The 25,514-nt window shown below is 37.1% G+C and overlaps 1 protein-coding gene across 7 annotated transcripts in view; it reads right to left on the bottom strand.

Annotated features, from left to right (window-relative positions):
* The window catches only part of SPR (G protein-coupled sex peptide receptor), a 2,424,528-nt gene that overhangs the window by 210,439 nt on the left and 2,188,575 nt on the right, over positions 1-25,514 (bottom strand). For all 7 annotated transcript variants that reach the window (XM_081726000.1, XM_081725998.1, XM_081726002.1 and 4 more), the window contains one exon: positions 17,107-17,170. The gene's annotated coding sequence lies outside the window, so the exon portion shown is untranslated. The remainder of the gene's footprint in view (positions 1-17,106; positions 17,171-25,514) is intronic.

The raw sequence follows: 25,514 nt of genomic DNA, 5'->3' as shown, positions 1-25,514 counted from the left end.
GGAACTATGGCGACAATGGCGGCCATCTTGAATTCGGGTTACTTTTTTCGGGTAGGAAGGGAGTCACGTTGCGTATCATTTTGTACTGCTTTTTTTCTGAGGAATACGCCTGTGCAATTTGTTTTGGGATTATTTATGTAGGAGTTATGACCTGTTAAAAGGATCTTTCCAAGTAAGATAGTGAAATCAGCCTTTGATCCAAATTGGATCGCTATTGAACCAAAAGGTTACCCTTGACCTAAAACTATCTCAATTTTTTTACCCCCTACTCCTCCCCTTACCGAATTATCATACATGCTCAAAATTGAATATATTTTAATTTTGGTGGGGTGGTCGAAAAACTTTGAAAGCTTTACAGATTGTAGATACTATCTAGATGTAAATGTATAATTTTTTTCAAAGCCATCGATAAGTATTTTCTTTATTTTTTTGCGTGTTGAAAATTTCAAAAAAATCTAGAAAAAAAATTTGGAGGGGACACGTCGGTGATTTTTTGGTTAAAAATTTGTTATACCCTTAGATACAACATATTTTTTCGGGGCCCGAAATTGGTGGCAACATTATCAGAAAGAAATAAAACTGAAAACAAACGTGTTTTTTGCGCAGTTTTCTCACTGAGGGCCCCTTCAAACAATCCTTTTCCAGAGTTCACAATTTTCCTTTCTCTTGCGTCCCTTCTGATTCTGTCGTTCTTCGGCTGCTTCCATTGTGTCCGTTTCCGAATAGAAACACCAAATATATCTCCGTAACAGTGCTTCCACTGCAACCGACTCTAGCACAACGAAGTTACACACACCTCGTGTCGGCTCTTCATATATACCAGCGCTTGCTTCACTGGCCACTGACACACAGTGGCGCTCTCTATCGGTAGCATTCTCTACCGCGAGCTGTGTAACTTTGTTGTTCAAGAGTCGGTTGACGTGGAAGCACTGTTCCTGAGATATATTTGGTGTTTCTATTCCGAAATGGACACAATGGAAGCAGCCGAAGAACGACGGAATCAGAAGGGACGCAAGAGAAATGAAAATTGTGAACTTTGGCAAAAGATTGTTTGAAGGAACCCTCCCTTGAGGGCCCTAAAATGGTGGAAAAACTGTGCGAAAACACGTTTGTTTTCAGTTTTATTTCTTTTTGACAATGTTACCATCACTTTCAGGCCCCGAAAAAATATATGTTGTACCTAAGAGTATAACAATTTTTTTAACCAAACAATCAGCGACATGTGCTCCCCCAAATTTTTTTCTACATTTTTTTTTTGAAATTTTCAACACGAAAAAAAATGAAGAAAATACGCATCGATGGTTTTGAAAAAATGCACATTTACATCTAGGTAGTATCTACAATCTGTGAAACTATCAAAATTGTTCGATCATCGCCACCAAAAATAAAAATATTCAATTTTGAGCTTGTATGATACGATAATTCGGTATGAGGAGGGGGTCAAATTTTTTTTAGATATTTTTAGGTCAAGGATAATATTTTGGGTCAATAGCGACCCAATTTGGATCAAGGGCCGATTTCACTACCTTACTAGGAAATACCCTTCAAACTTGCAAAGAGGTGATCAATTTTCTTTATCGTTGCAGGTGATCCACTGTGGCACTTACACAGAAGGATCCCTTTGAAATTGTGTTAATGAGTGGTGGACAAAGTACCAGAGTGATTGCAGCTGACTTCAATGCCCGGCAACCTGAGAGAAATGACATTTCACATATAACAATTTCCTAGATATTGGAAAAATTTCGTGAAACAGGTTCTGTGGCGGAGAAGACACGCAGTGGGCGTCCAAGAACAGCCACCGACGAGGAGACAGCAATAGCAATTATAGGATCGGTTGTGAAAAGTCCACATCACAGTACGCGTTAGCTATCAGCAATACCCGGTGTCAGTCACCGTTCAGCAGGGTGATTTCCCAACTTTCTCCAAACAGGACGGTGCACCTCCATACTACTGAGGAGAGAGAGTTCCTGGGTGAACAATTTACAGGTCACTGGATAGGTAGGAAAGGTTCTATGGAACGGCCACCACAGGTCTCCTGATCTCATACCTCTTAACTTACTTGTGGGGTCACTTGAAATCAATTGTGTATGAGGTAAAAATCAACAATGTAACCCATCTCTGCCTGCATATTGAGGAAACGTGTGCCTCTGTTGAACCACAGACTCTACGACGTGTGCAATAGGATTGAGAAAAAGACTCCGATTGTGTATCCAGCGCAATGGGGGTCATATTGAGCATATGCTGTAATGATGACTTTGACAAGTGTCCCAAAATTTGACGGGTCATAACTCCTACATAAATCAAGATGTCGCAAAACAGACCACACAAGTGTATTATTCAGAAAAAGACAATGTAAAATGATGTCCAACATGACCTTCTTCCTATTTGAAAAACGTAACCCAAATCCAAAATGGCGGATTTCAAGATGGCCTCCGCTGTCGCCATAGCCCCTATAAGTTTCGCCTCCACCTATAGACACCCCATATCAAATGACATTATAATTCCCTACACTGTTCTACTTTTATAGACGTGTATCCAAGCTTTTGCCTCAGCCTGTGCAATATATATACAAGAAATATTTATATTCTATTGAACCCTCACATTGAAATTACAGACACGCAAAAAATACCTTTGTTTACTTAATTGTTTGGCTTGTAGAACAATGATTCAACAATAGTATGTTGGTGTAGTAACGTGTTTGTAATCCAAATGTCCGATGAGATGTCTGTGGAAGAAACAATCATTATTGTAAATAGTACAAAATTGGAAATAGATATGAAATTAGAAGGTAAAAGTAACATAAGTTTTAGGAAGGTTTGTTCGAGAGCGACAATGGAGACATAGATATTATCAAAATTACAATGGAATGAATGAAACAACACTTTCGTAATATGTTTTTATCTTTACTAGTTGCAACAGGACTTCAATGTATGGAATGTTATCTTGACTCTAAGAAAAAAAAAACATATATTGGAAAGATAATGCGATTATTATAGACTACATAATGTTATATTTTGACTACATTACGCAAAACAACCTGGTCAATCAAAATTAATATGAATCAAATGACAGGTATGTGTGAGTTAGATCTTAATGAAAATAGCTTACAAGTGAAATGTTAAGTTTTGAATTATATTTTAATTTTTAAATAGAGAAGGAAAGACAAGGAAAGAACGATTTACGAAGTTCATTAGCATCAAAGCAATTACTAAAGCCTGTGACAAACATCTTGGCATTTCAGCTAAACGAATAAAACGCAAGCTCTGATGCGATGTTGCCGAGTGCTAAGGGGTGTGGTTATGGCTAAGCAGACGAACAATAGCGCGATCAGGTGGCAAAGGATAGACGTTAATGTGTACAAATCAACGTGGCAATACCACTGGCCTCTTATTTGCTAGCAGCATTTAAAGGGAACTTGGAGCACCATCTTCAAATGCCAAGATGTTTGTCACGCCGTTTAACTACCTTGATGGAATAAGTTATGTATAATGCATTAAACGTATGCACACGTAGATCCAGGAATTGGTCATGGGAGTTTGTGTGTCATTTTGGCCATTGTATGGTACGGTTACGAGATGTGTCATTTCACCTGAAACTCAAGAAGGCATAGACCTGACTTGGATTCACATTATAGCGTACAACATATACGTATTATTTTAAAGATATCTATATAAATACTACGTATTAGAATGTGTGCTCTAGTGTTAATTCTGGAAGTAACGGCAATATCCATCAAGTTCGTTAATGACTAACTCTGTGAAAATTAATCTTGTATAGGTAAAGATTCCTTCTATCGTGCACTCACTTTAAAACTTCGTGTTCTTGTAATAGAAGTCACCAGAAGTATAGGGTGTCCCATAAAGAACGACACTTTTGAAATGACCTTCATTTTTGTTCAAGTAAGTTGGCAGCACTGAACGTTAATGATTTTCATTTGTTTTCTTTGTGGTTAGTAGTCCCCTAAATTTTTACAGGCCCCCTAAAATTTTGACGGTAGGCTTACAAATGAACTATAACATGGTTGAATCGAGTCCCCTAACTTCTACCGGCCCCCCTACACTTTTGGGCTGGCTACCGGCCTGATTTTCTGTACAGAGCGGTTCACAACGGAACAACGTGTTATTATAGTCATAACTTATTTCAAAATGTGATGAATGCTGTGGAGAGACTTCTTCGCAAACTCAGGTGACGATTATGCGCTATTCGGGCGCTCTGTAAAATTACTAATCAGAGGGACAACAGATGAAAATCGTGTAAACATTAAGTGCTGCCAACTTACTAGAACGGAAACGGCGGGTATTTCAAAAGTTGAGTTCTTTGTGGGACATCCTTTGTTGCTTGAAATAATATTTTTGATGGTCTATATCAGTGAAGCTCTTTGTTGAGAAATTTAATATACCCTTTTGGCTAAATAAGATTAATGAAAGTCTTAAATGATAGTGAAAAAAATAAACAAAATGAGAATGAGAAAAAACTCGAGTTAACAGATCGACATGAGTTTGATCATCACAAGTTCTCACAGTCTGGGATCGAACCAGAAATCCCAACATCAGACGAGAGCTCTCTCCGATTGAGATATCGTGCGTCCTATTAATTTGTGGATGTTCGTTTTTCATTTGTTACACGAAAACTACCCTTTAGCAAGAGAGTAGCAAAACGTAAGTTTTAATCAACTTTTCCATATAGCACTGAAACCAGAATCTTTTTTCTCGCTTTCCCTTCCATAAAATTGAACATACCCACTTGATCACACAAAGAATCATAATTTCACTGAAAATCGTGTTGTGCATTCATTGGAAGCAATGTCCTTTTCATAATTAATTAGTTAATTAATTTCAAATTAGATATGGAACACGGGTTTAAAGCTTATGTCTCTAATTAACATGAACGAATCAGAAAAGGGGAAAGAAATCCCGTTGTAATACGTGACTAAGCTACTCTAATTCCCGTACAACACCTGAATGGACGAGAACGTTCCCAGTTAATTGGAATTGGGCTATTGGCTAACGAAACTGTAAAATATAAAGCGAATGTTATCAATTAAAGCTCATACACTATATTCCCCATTGTTACAGATGTACCAATTACCTCAAAAATATTCACGTTTACACACCCACACTAAGATCTAAGTAACAAACACATTCGAAATAGAAATTCCTGTTAACTTGTGCCAGGATATGAAGTTATCACCACACATGCATTAATAAGGTTAGAAACTAATTTATATTTAGTGATGGTTACAAATGCCTTTATTGTCTACTGTTACAAATGCCTTTAGTAGCAACAAGCTTATGTCATGAGTACTAGAAATAAACTGAAAGTGCAATGTGTTATAATAAAAACACCTTTTACATTATTTACATAATAAAAGCATTTGCCTTATTAACATATAGCTTCATAAAATAAATGCAGGTAATAGGGAAAGAGTTGATGAGTTGATTTTGAGTTTAACGTTCGTTCAGCAGCGAGGCTATATGAGACGTATATCTACTGATTAACGTGGAATCCGAACCACATGAGCACAGGCCGGGAATCGAACCCGGGTCTTCCGCGCCAAAGGTGCGTACACTAACCGCTTAGCCACGAAGGAGCTGTAATAGGGAAAGAGAAAAAATCTTGGAAGTCATTAATTCAAGTTGATTTTAACGCTCCTTTCAGCAGCGTGGCTATATCAGACGGGATCTACTTATTAACGTGGAATGCGAACCACATGAGCTCCCGCCGGGAATCGAACCCGGGTCTCCCTCGCCAAAGGCGCGTATGCTAACCGCTTAGCTACGAAAAAGCTCGTCATTAATTCAAGCCTATGTAGTCATTTAAATGTGAATATTGTGCGCGGCCAATATTTCCTATTTCAATTTTGTTTATTCCAATTTACCCTTTTGTAAAATCCATGATATGTATGACATGGACTTAAGATTAACATGAGATGTAGCCTGTATATGATGCATTCTTGAACAAACAGAAAACCAGGGGTGCGCCCAGCGGGCGTCCACCGGGTCTGGAACACCTCCTACAAAACTTCACAACTCAAAACAAATTTGAACACTTTCCCAATAACATTATACTTGTTTAACAAGAAAATGATTGATGTCGCATGAAAATTAGGTCTGACACTTCATCTGTACTCTTTCTTTTACCAAAAAAAAATCTAGTTCTATCATTTTTTTCTGAAAATAAAGGTGGAGGTATTTTACAATTATTTATCGTCTTTTCGGGTACAGAAAACATCCGTTCAACACTACATAAATGTACTGGCTTGTAGCATTGCTCTCCGCTCCCCCTTTCCCAAAAGCTTGGATCCAAACCAACAAAAATTTCTGGGTGTGCACATGCACAGAACCACCAAACACATTTGTTTCGGGATCGCATCAGCTAAGTGTTGTCTAGAAAAAATACACCAGAGTAATAATATGAGTAATATCTGAGTAAGAATATGCAGTTCACTCAGAACTTCAAAATTGTTCTTGCATTCATACGTATGTGACAATCCTATGCTCAATTGCAACATTCTCAGTATGTACGAGAACTGTTTACAACCTGATTTTTATTGTTCCAAACTAAGTTGTGTAAAAGAATTGAAAGTCGATCCAAACAACACTATGTAAGAGAATGGGAAGTCGTTCCAAACTACGCTATGTAGGTGTGAAGTCTTGTAGAGCACATACATCCGTCCCTCTCTCGACAGTTATCAGAGCAGAAACACACTACGATAAATGTATTCATGTACGGATTCAGTTTTCCAATAATAGCTGCCATCACCGTCTTTACCTTGATGAACAGAAAGTGTCAAATCTACGGCCACTTCCGGTTTCAAAATTGATCACAATAAAGCAAACAACGTTGTATGGTAGCAGGAAAACAATTGTTTGATATGGATTCAGCATTTCAAGAAACAGGGTGCAATTGAAAAGTTGCCTCTCTGTTGTACAGGTTCTCAACTTTGTTTACCTCGCTGTTCCCCTTTTCGTAGACTCTGTATACTTCACGTTCCCCCTCGTAGGTTGTAGTACTTTTAGTATGACCTTTCCTGTGATTTCAGATGGAGTGTTGACTTCTCAAATCATCAAATAATAATAATAATAATAATAATAATAATAATAATAATAATAATGAGCTATAGTTAACTTCTACCACTTCTGGTTTGAAAACGAAATTAAATCTTTTAGTTTAACGTTCCACGATTACGACCATTAGGCTAAATGAAATGGATGATTAAGGAAAGTAAATAATGGAAGAATTGATGGAATGAGAAAGTAGGAGGAAACGGTAGTACCCCGAGAAAACCCATGGACACGATGTCGTCCACCACAAACTTACTTGGACGAGGATTAAACAGGAACCCCACTAACCAAAGGTAATCGTTCTACTACTGAGCCACCTGTCCCTCACAGATTGAATACAGTGCTAGCCTTGAGACGCCAAATCGATGCAAAATTTTCTTCATAAAAAATCAGTATTGAAAGCAGAAGTACTAGTAAATTTAAATCACTTTCGATTTTGGTAGAGTGCTTCGCATTGTGACTCAAATATTTCCTTGAGACAGTGAATACTTGTCAGAAACAACTTGCTGCTATTACCGTTTGTGTTCTATATGAAACACATTAAAACCAAAAATGGTGAATTTCAACCATTTTCGATTTGAACACCAAGTTAACAGAGGAGAAAGAATCTATTCTTGGGGCGCTGAATCGATTGCAGAAATTCCTTTTTGATATCGTTTACTATTGTTGCTCTGACACCTGTCGACAGATAGACGGACATAGCTGTTCTAAAAGACTTTCGAGACTTAGGATAGCGTAGTATGGAAATCTAATATTAATTACATTCTCACCAATTTAGATTTATTTCCAGCAAAAATTTTAAATACTATTGTAGTGTAGTATTCCTCTTTCCAGCTTTATTGCTAATGAAATCACACTTCCTACTTAATACTTGTTTTGTGTTCATACACTATTTAGTTAAACGCCTCTTTAATATAATATTCGTGATACAATTACGAATGAGTTTATTTGTTAGTAGCTTCCACCTCCCATGCTTGATCTTCACATCCTCAGGTTGTAAACCATTGTTCTATTGAAACCGGAAGTGAGAGCTCAACCAATTCCGGTTTAACCATTGAATTATCATAGTTTAAATTCTAGCATACTTCCACAATTTGACATGGTAGAGACGGCACAGGGGCTATTTCTTTTCCCTCAGATTTTTATTAGAAAAGTTCTATACAAACTCTTTGCATACTAAGCTAGAAATGAGTAGTTTCCCCTAAGTAATAGTTCTCTCTCTATAAGATTGGACCTTCTGCCCGTAGCAGCACGGAGGTCTTTGAGGTTGACGGTTAGAAGCCTTGTAACCATTTCCTCTCTCCACCCCCAAAACCCACCCAAGACAAAATTGAATAAATCCAAACATGTATTGGAAAGCAGGCTGTAAGGCCAGAGAGACAAAACAGCCACACATCTGGATGAGTTATTTAACTTCCCGAGAATCTAATTTAGTTTCTGGCCAAAATACATACATGAATGTTATATACTATAGAGGTTATACTGCTGATTTTTAGAAATATTAAAAAAAGTCAATAATTAACAATTGTACATATAATCTTTAATTATCAAAAATATTCAACAAGAAACTAAACGCAATTTAGTTTTGTCAACTCTAAGTTGTGGATATGTAATATTTTTAGTTTTGTTCAAAATTACCTTAACCACGAGGACACAATAGTCCTTCTTCTTTTTGTTACAAAAATGGCGTCAGCCAAAAGATTAAAAAAAATGACAAATAATTATAATTATTATGTATGAAAAATATATGAACTAATACTCGGAATATTCACATAAATATATGTATATATTTTAAACTTATCTGCAATACGTATATTACTGGCAAGACTCGATTATACTGTCACAAAACTATAGATAATTGATGAGCTATAAAAAAATGAAGTTAACTCACCAGGCAATTACGTCAACTGAAGCATCTGAGAATTTTTACATGGCGAGCCAGAAAGCTCCCAGCATGCTCCAGTAGATAACAAGTGAAAAATTAAATTCGTAAAACAAAACTACAATACCGTGAAATAAAAACAATAACCAAAGCAAGGGAACAATAACATAATAATAATAATAATAATAATAATAATAATAATAATAATAATAATAATAATAATAATATTTTATAAATGACTAGATTCTGAATACATTACAGCCTCTTGCCCAGTCCAGCGCGGAGACTAAAGGAACCTCCTGCCCGTAGCAGCGCGGAGGTTGTTAATATCTCCTGCCCAGTGCAGCACGGAGATAGGATAAGAAGCTCATGACGAGAGCAGAACAGAGGTAAATTCAGGAAGTCTCTCGTGCCAAGAGCATCACGAAGAGAAAAGGAGGAATGATCAGCTGAAACTGATGTCTTCTGTCCCTCGACGTGCTCTTTTATAGCCGATTTTGGAGACGGAGCCTGAGGAGGGGTTGTAGGGATCCTTCGTGTCTTTCCGTGTCCTTCCTCTTACTACTTCGCAGGTGGTTTCTCTCGGGTACTAGACGATCCTCATGGATAAGCACATGTTGTTTACAAACATAAGGATATATTGCAATAGCCAGTTGTTTCTTTGTGTTTTAACTATTCCGTTTATGTCATTGCAGTAGTTACTAGGTGATATTTTAGTGAGGGATACCTATGCAACAATGTTGAAGTATCTTCCGGAATTGTGATTCATTTATGTTGGTTTTAGTTTTTAAGGCTAGGAGAACGTCATTCTTCTATCAATCTCAGAATATCAGTCGTCTTTAGTCTAAATAAGGTAAACGTTCAGTGTTAAAGATCTAATTTCTCTTAAAGATTATTTCCTAAATAATTATTACATTGTATTGCTAGTATCGCACAAACACATAAAAATACCGAGGATTTTAAGTATTTGTGTACTTGAAAGAAGTATGTTAATTTCCTAAAAACGAGAATTGAAAATTGAACTAGCTTGGTTCCTTCTGTAAGTTATTTCAACCTATGTATTATTGTTAGACTTGTGATACCAAGGAACGAATATAGAAAGTTTAAAAAGCTCTTTCAGAAGATACCAAAACTCAACCAAGAACCCTTAGTGTACATGAAAAAAGAAAGAAATATATTATTAATTCAGAACGCTTTTAGCATACAACTCTTGCACGTAAAGAAAACTGAAATATGCGAGGGTAAACTTGAGGCAGAAAGATTTACCTACGTATAAAATTTTAATAGGATGTCTGTTATGTGGCAACAGGCCTCACGTTGTGAACGTAGATTAATTTCCTGGTCAAGCGGTGTTCGTAAATAAAACACGAAGCAAGAAATTTCCTCTTAGAATGTCAAAAGTTAACACGGATGATCACTGCTACTCCTCGAAGGCTTGTCTTAGTTTCCATGTTTTACATTATGGTAAGTCTCGGATTACATACATGCACGTAAAAGAAAAATGTTGCTGTATGTTTAACTGGAATTCCGTAGAAATTACTTGTAGCTTACATGTCTATCCCATTTCCTCCTTGAGCTTCACGTGTCTAAGTGGTTAGCGTACGCAACTTTGGAGTGGAAGACCCAGGTTCAATTCTTGGCGGGAGCACATGTGCTTCGGATCCCAAGTTAACCTGTAAGTCTATGTCTCGTAACCTCGCTGCTGAAAAGGACGGTAAACTTAAATCAATTGTCCTCCTTGTAAACTCAAATCTTAAATATATGAGATGTAATAGTAATAAAAATAGTTTCTTGAAACATACGTCAATGGCCAATTAAGTCAATATCTATTAAGTCATTTTATAGATGTAATGTCTTAAAAATTAGAAAGAATTTGAAGGAAGTATTAACATTATCTTGTATTTTTGAAGTAATCGGTGTAATGAGTTACGAATTAGAGAGTATTAGAAGGAAGTATTAACTATATCTTGTATTTCTAAAGTAATCGGTGTAATGAGTTACGAATTATAAAGAATTTGAAGGAAGTATTAACTCTACCTTGTATTTCTGAAGCAAATGGTCCTGATACAGAACTAACAAATACAAGTAACAAAAAAAAAGTATTTGCTTTAATAGTACCAAACAAAATAATAAATTTCTGTTCATTCCCGTGCTTACATGTGGTGAATTACTCATTTCGAACAGCTTGGTTGAACTTTACATGAACCAAATCAGTCCCTCGCTTTATTACGTGTTCCACAGTTGTCGAATTTGTTTAAAAGTAAATTGTGTTATACCGTATCAAAAGCCTTGGACAAATCGTGAAAGATTCCTACACAATTTCCTTTACCTACAACCTTTTTTACTTCCTCGATGAAATAAAATATTGCAGTTTTTGTAGATCGACCTTTAAGGAAGCGCTGTTGTTTTGTGAATATAACAGTTTCTTTCAATAAAAAAATATGATTACTCTATTATACATAATTTTATAACTTTCCCAAGAACAGGTAGGAGAGATATTGCTCTACAGTTATTTTTGTTTTTCACATTTTTAGACAAGGGTTTAACTTTTGCAATTTTTAACTTTTTGGGATACTCTCCAGTTGTAAGTGATATATTTGTCACATGACAACTTTTTTTGTTTTCTTTTACCTGATAATATCTTTTCAATAATTTGTCTGCGATTCTCTTAATTCTAGGCGTATTTTTGTTTTTAAGAGATTTTGTTACATTTGATATTTCATCATCTGCTACTGACTGTTTTTTTTTAAACTGCAATTTCATTCCCAGTCGAAACTGGGCTGGCCACAGAAGGTAACGCCTTCTCCGGGGCCAGGAGAAAAACAGAATTATTAGAAGCGCCTGATTATAGATGGGATACAGGAAGCTATTGATTGTGGTGATGTACGATCATCGTTATATAATTAGATACTGACTGTTAATTTTTTTTTACATTTATTTGAATTTTGTTCAAAACTATTTACGGTAACTACTTGTGGCCTGTCTGTTGACTTTTTTTTTTTACTTTAACATCATCTTGCTATAACATTTGTAAAATATTTAATATTAAGTATTTTAGCCTTTTCTCTTGGTTTTTTTATACTGTTTCTTTTATATACTATCATATGTACATATGGTGTTTCCTTGTCAACGTTTAATTCTTCATTCATAATGTTCCACATGGTTTTAGTTTTATTCGATGGATAAGTAAGTAAGTTGGTAGATGTTGTTTTATTGTAGTTTTAATTAGCTCCTTATACCATTTTTATGTTGTTTAAAGTATGACTTTGCACGATCTGTTTGCAAAACCTTACTAAATTGATGTAATATTATTTTCTGTACTAGCTTTTATTGCTTTTAGAATAATCCATTGTCCCTTATTTCGAGATTTTAACACTTGTTTCATCTTAGGAAAGGATATATTAAAATAGTAAGAAAAATGGAACTGATAATCCATTTCAATTTCCAGTTTCAATAATGGCATTGAAGCAAAGGTTGGACTTATTCTTGGAACACTAAATTCTTATCAAACAAGTTGCTTATCAACATGTACTTACCATTTTCTTTGTACGGAAATAACTATTGTAATGGGAAGTGGTTGTACATTTCTTCAGTTTAAAGCTTCAATAGTGGCATTGGAGCCAAGGTTGAACCTGTTTTTTTAACACTAAATTCATATGAAACAAACTGCTTATCACTATTTATTTATACTTTTAACACCTTTCTTCAATTTCCAGTTTCAATAATGACATTGGAGCCGAAGTTGAACTTTTTCTTTAAACATTAAATTCATATTAAGAAGAATTCCACGAAATACATGAGATTTTTCTCTTGGTCTATGGGGATGAATATTGCGAGCGTAGCTGTAATTTTCTACCACTTCAGTAGAGGGTTGTTATTGATATGGTGATTCCATGAAAAGAAAACATTCCATTCCACTACTGTTGTTCACAAAACGGGACAAGAAATAAAGTTTTTTTAAAAAAAATCTCGTCTCGATTCTTGAATAAATCTTACAATTTGTCTAATTTTCTTGTTTTCTTTCGATTTTCGCAAAGCTTTTCTCGTTTCTTTTTGTAATATTATGTACAAAATTTATGTTATGATTTTTACTTCATTTCATCTAAAAGTGATCAGAATCCTTCCGCGCCGCGACAGATCCACAAAACGTATAAGAATATTTGAAACATACCTATTATTCAATCAGGATTACGAATGAGATTTCTGGGTTTTCGGCATTTATGGTCATGTTAGCCTGTTACATATGAGAGATGATGTCCCTCGGCGCCAGGGCCGCGGTAGCTCAGTGGTAGAGCGTTCACCTCCAGTGCATGGGGTCCTTGGTTCGATCCCAGCTCGCGACAAGTGAGCTTCGTGGTGAACAAGCGCCGTGTGCGTGGGTTTTCTCGGGATTTTCTCGTTTCCTCCCGCTTTCTTCATTCCGCCATTTTATTCATTTCTCATCATCACTGCCTCCTTTACCTTACCCGGCAGAAACGTGGGACGTAAAACTTAAAGATGTCATTTTCTCATCGTCAATCACACTTCTCAGAGAATTGAGAAGAAGAAAGGAAGAGGTCTCGGTCAGTACTTCAGGTATTATTCCTGTATTTGCCTGCTCCGAATGAGGAAAACTTAAGAAAATCTCACTTAGTATGGTTGGCCTTTTACACTTTTTCGAAAATGTGTCCCCACTGGGAACCGAACCCAGAGCGAGAGCGTTACCGACTACGCTACGTGGGTAAACCTTTCTGTTATTGGAGTATATTGTGTAACGACTTTGAGTTTTTCGTCCCACGTTTATGCCGATTAGGCTAAAGGAGACGGTGATGATGAGAAATGAATGAAATGGTGGAATGAAGAAAGTGGGAGGAAACGGGAGAACCCCGAGAAAACCCATGAGCACGGTGTTTGTCCACCGCAAAGTCCACACAGCGAGAGCTGGGATCGAACCAGGGACCCCAAGCACCGGAGGTGAACGCTCTACCACTGAGCCACCGCGTCCCCTGTGTAACGACTTGCGTATTTGTAAACGTTGATAAATGCTTTTCATTGTCCTCGTACAATTACTGTACCAATTTATGGTGTTGATACTAATACAGTGTTTAAGTTCCAGGATCTTTATGAACTACAGACCCTCAAGACTTGTGGAATTTCTTGTCGTAATTTAGTTTCGAAAACGAGATAAAAGTTTTTTTCGTCTCGTCTCGAATTTAGAAAGATACTTCTCGACTCGATTTCCCCTCTCGGTAACCAAAATGGTAAAATTTACCACTTTTATTACAATATAGTGTTTAGAGGCGAGTTTGAACTTATTTTTGGGAAACTAAATTCATGGAAAGCAACAATTTCTCCCTATCTACTGTCTCTTATGTTCTATAAGCTTCAATATTGAAACCGGAAAATATTAGATTTCAACTACTTGCAGCTTTAATCAAGTGATAAGGTCACAGAAGAACTATTCTTGAGATGGTGAACCCATATTTGTTACAAAAAAAACTTTTTATCTTTTACTGTTTTCGCTCTGTTGTGATTAGCAGAGCAAAAATAGTAAAAACAGTGAAAACAGATACTATTTTTTAGGCCGGAAATTGTACTTTTGTTACTTCAAGACGGAATGAAGAAGAAAGGACGGAAATAGAATTGATACACTGAATACATATCAAGGTTAATTCACACATAGTGTACTGTGCCCATGCTATTCCCTTGCCATGCTCCCTCTGTGCCACGACAGTGAAAATTAATTGGGTTTGTCTTTTTTAATTGTCACACACCATGCCGTGCTGCTACTCCTTTCTACATCATTTCCCTTGGTTCTGGTCAACTTCATGCCGCTCCGTGTACTCCGAAGAAAGCCGAAGAATCGCGTCCGACGAGCTACGACCAGGCTGGTTTCTCTTCAAGGCAGCCTGTCGGGGCACGGTATAGAAACAACGCGTCAAGCGTGAATTCAGAAAGACAAACTTTAATAAATTTTCAGTGTCAAAGTCTGAAAAGAAACTTTGTGGACCACGGTACCTAAAAAGGTACAGGATGGAAACGGTACACTATGTATGAATTAACCGTGGGAGAATGTGAGAACCTTGAAGCTGAACGCAGCATTGGCGCATAAGACAGAAACTAAACTGCAACCAACCAATTAACGACATTTCTGTCTTGTTCATTATGAAAACGTATCTAAAATGTATACAGACGCTAAAACAAGAAAGACCCTAATATATTCTATCACAATTTCGGGAAGAGTATATTAATTTGAACATGATGTATTGGTAACTTTCGCAGAATTGCACTATTTCTGCGCCAAATTATACTATTAACTTGTACGTTCCTCGGGTTTTAAGAATTGTATTATTTTTACCCACATTATTGTAGTTTATCATTACAACAAAATAATATATAGGATAGACTTACGTACTTTTACTACCTACGTTACTTAGCCTATACCTGTACCTATCTTCAGCTCAACAGAAAATACCAGTAAATTAACACTTAATGTATGTTAAGCAACAAAGCTTTCGGTATCCAACGCAAATCTTTTACTGTCCGGCTGAAACTTCCTGACGATTGGCGAAAGTCAATGGCGCGTAAGACCGGCATTGTCGGAATTAATTTCCTTTCCTGTACAAGTATAACGTAAAACATTTCTTTTGTGAAACACAGATGGGAGAACGAAGTAAACGCCTCAATCCAAGAACGTGAAAGAACAAACACTGGTTTAGATTGACTTGTATATGAAGAAACAATCTTACAATGAAACAATGAACTACTGTATATCGAATCGTTTTCTCCTCCCTTAATTATTTAGAAGCGATTTTCTTTTTTTCCTAAACATACACTAACAATCTATTAACAAAGACATTTTTGAGTGCAAGTCATATTTCTCCTACGCATCGAAGCCAGCCTACCTCGGGGGATTTTGATTGGTTATTTTAAAAAAGAAGAAAAAAAAGAAGGCAAGCCTTACACGTCAGGAAGTTTGAGCTAGACAGTACTAATGTCTACAGCAGAGTATTCAATACAAGCACTCAGTGATGCCAACCCGTGGGGAAAATCCCATATTGTGGAATTTTTTTGACGATTTCTCGAAATGGGATCAAGGATTTTTTTTTGTAAAACTTGGCAGAATTTATGGGATTTTTCATATCTATTCCATTGACGCCAACAGAATTGTATATGAGCGAGGAGTAGACAAATGAGCCTTGAATAAACATGAATGTAATGCTAATTGTCAATGTTTTTACTATAATATGCATATTAAAGTGATTTATGCAGTGACTTGTGAATCTCAAAAAAAACAAGTCCTAAGGAACTTTAATTCTACTCAGGTATTTAAGAACAAAAAGAGAGAAATGGAAGAAGCAAGAGAATTAACGCAAGAAAGCAAAACGAGAAAGTCCAACTTCCAAATCGTTCTGTATGAAATGACTGAACGATGAAGTTTATCTAGTTTGATTACGTTCAATAGAATATTATGGCACAAAAGCGTGATGGAAATACTAAAATCACAACAAAATGCACTTACTGTTATCATTTTTAGTTATCTCTTTCGATATTTGTTGATATACTGTTTGATTAGTGTTGGCAATCGGATTTTTTGAATAATTCACTCATATATTGAAGAAAATGACTGATATTCACTGATTGCACTGTTCATGCTTTTTAAGCTTATAAAATTTTGTTATTCGGATAGCGTGAGAGATTCAAGTGCAAAATTCGAGATGGGATTTTATAACGTTTCAGGTTGGCACCACTGCAGGCACTCAAAATTTCGATACAACTATAGTGCGTTCAGTAAGAGAACGTCTCTGACAGCTCGCAGTGATATTGCCACTACTCGCGTGTCAAGTTTTTTTTTCGGTGCAACTGTAGTGGCAATTTAATTAATGGTATAAGACAGATTGATCGTGGTTGGTAACACTGGTATCAAAGTAGGGGCTGGAGCAATGTCCCACCGCATGTGGTAAGAAACGTCAGAGACATCTCTTGGCAGTGCTATAAGGTGTTAGGAAAATTAAATACTATTACAATTGTAAAATAACGTACTGTAATAAACTTATAACGAACGATGAAGTTCCAACATTAAGAAGAACACTAAAGCAAGTAGTTAACGTTACAGAGCAGTATATCTTTTAAGGTGGATACCAAATTAAAACTCCGTCCTTTAGATAAAAGATCTCTTACCTAAAAACACCTCACTTGTGAATAAAATTCTTGTGTTCTTCTATAAACGACGTTTCTGGTTTAACTGCAAAGATAAGAACAGAAACATATGTAGTTTTAAAGATAAAGAAAAATTAAAGTTCTATATGGTAAGTTTACTACACACCATATATGAACTTTAATCTAAGTAATTATAATATTATACCTAATAAACAATGTAGAAATGTGAGAAGAAAAGTTTTAGAAACGTACGCAATAATTTATGTTTGTAAGATAAAAAAATGTTATCTGATTAAAGGCACGCTACTAAAGTAGGAAAACGCCATCATGCAATTCGGTTAAGAATTTAAACATTTCAAAAACAAAATATGTTGACGTGTCAATAGAACTTGTTTAACACAGGAGAAATTCTAAAAACTCAGTATAATGCGTTTCCAAAAATCAACAACAACGTTTCATGTACCAGGTATTCCTTTACACAAATAAATAGTCTTCAATTTCTTAAGATAGTGCAGGAAAGAGCAAAACTCTCTTTAAGATTTCTTGAATAGAACACTGAATAAACAACGAAATTCCATTTAAAATCCATATTACCTAGGTATTTGAATGAAATTATAGTTTTTTCAAGAATTTTCTTACTGTATACAGAGTCACTAGAAGTTAAGTATTGTCTTTTGTGAATGGAGGCGTGGTGACTCAGTGGTAGAGCGTGCTTGGGGTCCCTGGTTCGATCCCAGCTCGCGCTGTGTGGACTTTGTGGTGGATAAACACCGTGCTAGTGGGTTTTCTCGGGGTTTTCCCATTTCCTCCCACTTGCTTCATTCCACCATTTCACTCATCTCTCATCATCATCGTCTCCTTTAGCCTAACCGGCATAAACATGGGACGTAAAACTTAGATTTCATTTGTTCTTTTTTCTTTTCTTTTTGTCTTTTGTGAAGAGAGTAGTATGAAGGTTACGCCGAGGTGGCAAAATCGTAAAGCAATGTTTGAGAGAAATGACTGTTATCGTTGAAATGAATACTCGAGAGCTACCAAGCGTCTTTCTTCGTTTGAAGCTGGGTAAGCACAAGCAGGCCCGTATCCAGGGGGGTCTAGGGGGGCCGCCCCCCTAAAATTTTCAGGGTAGGCTTGCAAATGAACTATAATACGGTGATGAACTATCATATGGTTGGAGCGGGCCCCCCATAAGTTCAGCGCCCCCCTACATTTTTGGGCTGGCTACGGGCCTGAACACAAGTTCATTTTCGTTGATTCTATAATTGTCGAGTTTGACGAACTAAGACGTATACTGTATTTCTTGTATACTGTATATTGTATTTCTTGTACAGTTTTGGTTTTGAGATTTTACAACATAACAATGCAAAGAACCAATATGGTATCAGACATCAGACATCGATCATTTTACAATTAAACTATTTTTGTTACCAGAAAAAAAAATAAGCAGTATGGTGTTAAATATGTAATGTAATGTAGGGTGAAGTGCTTATAGTTTTGTCTAATTTATGTTAGTGGCAACTTATAATGTAAATGACAAAGTGCTTACATAAGTGTTTCCTTAAGTGATTCCTGTGTGTTTTGGACACAAATGCATATCATGTAAAAAATTATTTGTCTAGAAAAATTTAGAGAACACTTTTCGTATTTATTTATTGTAATGGATAATTATTAGTCTCGTAGTTTAGATAGCTTACGACATTTCTCAATTTTTGCAAGGCAGAACTTCAATTATCTTTATCGTATTGAACCAAAATATCTGGATGCGTCTTACTTCACTCAAGAAGTAACGTCATCAGTGCTCGGAGAACAAAGTTTCAATTATAATTGAATTATAATTGGAACTTCTAATTATAGTTCCAATTGAAGTCCCAATTATAATTATCTATAGACTCTGTTGGCATAATATGACCGCTGAATCAATATTAATGTATTTACGTACCTAACGAACATATGTTTACCCTTATTTCAGATGCCACAGATGTACGTACAAACAGAAGCAAAAATTCTCAATAATGAACGGGGAAACCAGAAAATATGAAGGCAATAGTTGAAGCAATACGATCTGCAAAAGCAGTTAATAGAGTCAGTACCATGTTTATTGTTTCATATGAGGCATTACACAGACTTGTAATTACAAGCAAAGATGGCAAAGGTGTATATTAGTAGTCAACATGTATTTAATGATGCACACGAAAATGCCTTAACATATTGAGTGTAAATTCTTGCCAAGAAATGTTTTCCTCAGACATCACAAGATATTCATCAGGCAGAATTTTGTTATGTGGAATACAAAATTCGTTTAACAGAGACTTCTGAAGTAAGATAGGATTGTTTTCATAGTTTTATGCATCGCCAACTAGAACTCATTACTCGAACATCTGTTGGTATTTCGGGATCAGGATATCTGGTTTAACTCAAGATGTGCCAGAATTTTATAATTCCTTGGAAAATATTAGAAAAACAAGTGAAAGGGTCTTTAATGCTGATGAGACGGTTTGCTAATAATAATCAATCTCCGTTAAAAGTAGTAACCACTTAGAGACAACGTGATGCGGCATTTGTTACAGCAAAAAAGGCAAAAATATGACAGTAATTGCCTATTACAACACGACTGGGATATTTAGCCCATTTTTTAAAATTTACTAAGGGAAACTATACAAAGTTGAATTTTTAGATGGTTTACCACCAGGCTTTTTAAGTATTCATGGCTGATTATGGAAACGTCAACGAAGCTGCATTTCTCGAATTGACTAAACACTCTGCGAAATTGAAACCACAGGGACCTTGTCTACTTCAGATGGACCCAGTCGCAGCATGCAATGTCTTTCGCAATGATTGGGTACCACATTCAACACAACAGACATCTGTTTACGGAGTCACACAATTCATGCATTACAACGTATAACCAAATCCTTTTCACGGCCTCTAATAAGTGCATTCTTCAAACAAGCTTGCATTCAGTGGATCTCTGTACATTCCGGCAGAACAAAAACACAAGCACATCTCGACTACCTATTCAGTCAACCGTGGAGAAAAATTGCTTCAGTGCAAACGACATCGCTAAATAGAATAAATACACTGGCAACATTGGAGGGGGAAAATGTTGCTGTAAAATTTCTGATGCAATTGAACATGAAATGCCACCTAACGCTGAGCAGCATGAACGGAATTCAACAAATCCTACCGTCGCTTCGCTTAGTGTGGTCCAAAAGGCGAGGCGAAACCGAATTTTCATGACGGTACAATGTTCTTCCAACAAAAGCAAATATATTTTTCGAGACAAGGCAGATCCAGATCTAGTCTCTTGTGGACAACACAGCGTCTCTAATACACACTTTTAGATGGTAAAGTGAGACAATCCAGGTAGGAATCGGAATATTAGCTTTGATTGACAACGCGCAAATATAAGCGGCTCCAGCTTTCGGAAACTGACAAATGACATATAACAAAACTCGCACATGTTTTCAGACTGTTGCTTTTGGTGTCATGAAAACTGTGTGGGTGCTACCTGTAAGTCGCACTTTGTGTGAGAAAGAAATTGTTACTGAATTCGCGTTAAGACAACACGGACTTGCGCCTACAATGACATACACCTAGTTTAATAGTATCGTAATATTTCGAATTATTCCTGTGCACAGTTGTTAAAAGTATGTGTTACTAGTAAATTACACAAAATATGTTGGGACAGAGAGCTGACTTTTCGACCAACTGTACCTATCTATTTCTTCGCATATACCTACTCACTTTTTCCCGTTGTGGCCCCACATAGCGTAATCGCCAACGCCTTTGGTGTGAATCTCGGGTTCGATTCCTGGTGAGGACACTCGGTCGAAAAAGTGTGAGAGCTTTTTGAGGCTAGCTATCCTAAGTGAGGTTTCCCTGGGTTCTGAATGGTGATTCACACAGGTCGAATACGGGGATGGTACCTAACAATGGTCCTCTCTTCCCTATTTTTCTCCCTCATTAATTTCCACCGCAGTGTGATTGTCGAGGGACGTGGTCCGTCATTCGTGACGGACTAACATAGCCACAGATGCCGAAAGCTCAGGGATGTAATTCCTAATTCCAAAATCATTTCCCTCCGGCACTTGCGGTGAAGTAGTAATTAACTATATTTCATTTACTACTATTATCTTCTGGTTTGTGGTGTAGAGAGCCACTTGGAGTGAACCGAGTAGTGCGGCGAAGTGATTAATGCTAAGGAAAACAAAGCGGTTGTTTGCATTATCTAAATAGACTCACTGGTTAATTAATATATGTAATCAAGTTTGTCTCTAGATTCTGGTAAACACAATAGGCAACATGCGTCTTTCTTTGTGGATAGGTAAGTGAACACGTATCACTATGAGTGGCCCTTACACTAGTAATTCGAAATCGTATACGGAAGACGCAGTGGTTCCGTGGTAGAGTGCTTTCGGCCCCTGGTTCGATCCCCTACCAAGTAAATTTGAAGTGGACAATATCTTGTCTGTGGGTTCCTCAGGGTACTCCTGTTTCATCCTACATTTCTCATTCCTCCATCATCATTTACTTGCCTTAAGCACCGTCTCCCTTAGCCTAAGGATTTAACCGTGGACGTTTCATTTAATTTCGTTTTTGGAGTAGTATACGCTAGGTAATATTTACCAATAGGGATGCGCACGAGACGAGTCGAGACAGGATTTTCCTTACAAAATTCGAGTCGAGACACGGCTCTTCCAGTAGAGAAATATACATTTTTCGAGTCGAGACATCACTTTTACAGCACATTTTCGAGACGAGACAGCCACAAATCTTGTCTCGTGCGCATCCCTATCTACCAACTGTTCGAAAGTAGAACAAAGCTCCTGTCATAGGGTTATTCAGAAAAAAAAAATTCGGAGTAATTAGATGCAGTGGCGATTGTTGTTGATATGTTATGTCATAGAAGCAGTGGCAAAACGAAAAATATGTAATGTGGGGTGAAACGGGTAATGCCATGACAAGGCCAAGTTCGTATAGACAAGAATGATTTCAGAGGTGGCCTGCGGCAAAACTTCTCCTAAGACATATCTCTCATCGTTTTCAAGTAGGTTACTAGTATATCCGCAGTATTGTCTTCACCTTTGTGTATTGAGAGTCTTCCCCTGGAGGGATCATCTTAAATTATCATTGGTTATAGATACAAATATATACTGGACGGTAATTAACTAACATGTCAAAATATATGAAGCATTTGGCATTATGAATATTGAGTTGGTGTTTCTGATCAAGATGAGTTAGTACACAGCAAAAAAATGAGGTGTTGAAACAACACAAAATGACTACTACTTTAGCGTGCTACTTGTGTGTCAATTCAACACCAATCACACCAAAGTGATGTCTCGCCTTCAGAGCATATCAGAAATACCTCGTTACTGGTTGTGAGTATTTGCATTGTATTTTATCGTTCGGTATGAGCAAAGCTCGGTATGTGGTGAAGAATTTCTTAAATAGTACCCTCTTTATCCCGAACATACATACAACAATCCTGCGTTTCCGCTATATAAGGATACGCTAATGAGGATCTGTACTCTCGTTAGAAGCTTCGTCGTTAAATTAAAGATATCAGAATTATTTATATGAGGAACAAATCAATGCTTATTAAAAGTAGCAAAGGGAAAGAGCTACGCAAAAAATAGCGTAAACTGTAATGAATAGATACTGTTCGGATTTGGTTCAGTTGATCCCGGATTCCATTCCCGGTGTAAGAATATTGAATGTAAGCATTCCATACGTCCCGTAAAAAACGGGTTAGTCACGATTTTGGCCCCGAGTGTCCCGCGTCCCCGTGAATTTAGTCGGGACAGGCAAATGTGCCGTATTATAATCCCGTCCCATTTCTGCTATCGATATCAGCTTATTCGGAAAGTAAAAATTAAAAAATTCTGTCATTGGCTGATAATCCTGTAATTAGTGAATGAACAATAAGTTGTAGCATGTAATAGCTTCCAGTAAGTTATCCCACCGAAAATCTCCGATTTGATTGTAAGCAAGCCAATATACTCACAGCGCAGAGTTGCAGTTGTTGTCACGGGGATCTGCAATCTTAGAGCTGTCGTTGATAATACATTACAACTGAACTGTTCAAATTTTATATCATGAAGAATGCCTAAACTGAAGCACACGCTTTCTTCCAATTTCAGGGAGAAGTATCCGTTTCCAAAAGCAACGAAGTTGAACTATGAAGTTGAAAGCAAAATTTGCAATGCTACTTTTTCCATTGCACCTGGTAGAAACTCGAACACCCTCCAACTCCAAAAAGCAAGCAAACATAAGATGGTTTCGAGTACTTCTACATCTACAAGCACAGGAAAGATGAGTGTGTTTTCCTCCAACAAGAGATAAGTTAACAAGAACTATAAATAATCTTTCTGAGAGGCTAGGGCCACAGAATTGTGATTTGGTCTAAGGCTTACAAGTATGTAAATCTGGCTTTGACAATTACACACAACACAAAAAGAAAAAATCAGCTAAGTTTTCATCAAATTAACACTTTAACCGAAACATGGGTCTCTGAGACCCAGTGGTAAATTTTAAAACGCAATGTTGGCAACCCTGGTTGCTCGTGAAAGTTTAAATTTATTTGGCCCTTTTATTATAAAAGAACCTTAAATACATTTGATAGTAAATACAGTATAATACAAAATTGACTAATGGGTCTCTGAGACCTTGTGTTTCTCGTAACGTTTCTAAAACTCGTGTTTCGGTTGAAGTGTTAAACTGACAAACGTAATTTTGGCAAATTAAGCCATGTAAATAAATATTGCTAAGCGCGAGAAAAATATTGAAGGTAGATTGTATCACCGATTTATATGAAACAAGATTATTTGCATATTGTTTTCCCGTAAAGCGTTTTCATATGACGTCATCTTGAGTTTATAAGGCGATTATTTTGTAGTTGGATTGTAAATGTCTTCACTACCTACAATTAATTGCAGAGAATGAAAAGAGAAAAGTAGCTGCAGCTTAGGGAACTTTCACTTATCATACTATAGTTCATTGGATTGGATTGGAAAGTTTGGGCGCGCGGGGGGGGGGGAGGATCGAAATGTTCCGTATTCTCACGAAAAAGATATGACAGGTTTTTAATTGAATGTATTACAGTGGTTTGGATTTCACCTTCAACTGTAGAAGCACGTCTCATATAGCTTCGGTGCTAAGAGGGACGATAAACTTCAAACAAACAACAGAGCAAAATAATTAAGATTTTGAAAGTTAAGAAGTTTTCAGGGGAGGACTTTGTAGCGTAATAACCCTAATAATAACCTCCTTACTTTCATAATATTAATTTTTTACGAGCACGATTATTTGCGTCAGGGAAGAGACAAAAATCTGAATATGTGTACCGAGTGGTGCTGCCCCTTAGTGGCTATGGATGGAACTAGGACCGACGTTGACCGAGCTGTTCCGAATACGAATCACCCTGAAAACTTGCATGTAAGGTTAAGGTGTAGGTTAAGAAAAATAACTTATCCTAGAAGGACTTGGAAATTTTAATAGAATGTCTTAATGTTTTGTAAAATTGGAAAGGAAGATAATACGGTACAATCGCGGTATAAAAAAGGGATCACTTTAGATATAATTATTGTTAAATATGATAAATGTTAACCTGGAAAATTTATTTTACTACAGAATTGTGATTCTTCGTTTCCACGAGGTGTGTTCGGAAAGTAAGTTGTTTTGAAAAAATATACTGAAATGGTTTGTTCAAGCCAAATTTATCTGTACATGAAAGAGTACACAAACTATTTTTCGACATAGTTTCCAGCAATATTCAAACACTTGTCAGAGTGGGTGACCACCTTGTCCAAACCTTCCTCGACGAAACATCCCGTTAGTGTCTGCTAAGTACGCACTGTTTGTTTGAACCATCAAATGCGGAACGATATTGTGCGATTTCGAGAACACTTCGGCGTGCAATCTAAAAGGAGAAGAATGCTTAGTAAAGGAGTTGTGTTACTCCATGATAATGCTCGTTCTCATACCGCTGGCGTCACTCAAACGTTAATTCGACGGTTCGATTAGGTGCAGTTTTGACTACCTGCCGTAGCGTCCCGACTTGGCTCCGTCTGACTACTGTTCTCGCACCTGAAGCGCGAGCCATGGCCGGTCCCAAGCCCGTGCTGAGAAAGGGGGAGGGACCCCCACTGGTTCAGCCCACTGTGGCATGCATGTGGTCATAGTGATTCCCTGTGGGGGAGATTGGTCTCGAGTGGATCTTGGAAACAGGCTCCATCTTGGATGTCCAACCGATTCGGCCGGTCCTGTTTTATGGGCTGGATTAAGGGAGGACAAGAACCTACCGGCGGAGGGAAGGATCCTCCGAAATGGGCGACTAACTCGTGCCATTGGATCTGGGAGAGTACGTGTGACCCCATCACGTCCTCAGTGGGGTAGGTAGCTTAGGCTGCCGTACCTACCGGCGGGGG

This window comes from Thermobia domestica, chromosome 9, assembly GCF_964235325.1.
Source record: "Thermobia domestica chromosome 9, izTheDome1.hap1.1, whole genome shotgun sequence".
Classification (NCBI taxonomy): Eukaryota; Metazoa; Arthropoda; class Insecta; order Zygentoma; family Lepismatidae; genus Thermobia; species Thermobia domestica.
Note: the sequence above shows the minus strand (reverse complement) of the source record. Positions and strands in the feature narration are given on the sequence as shown.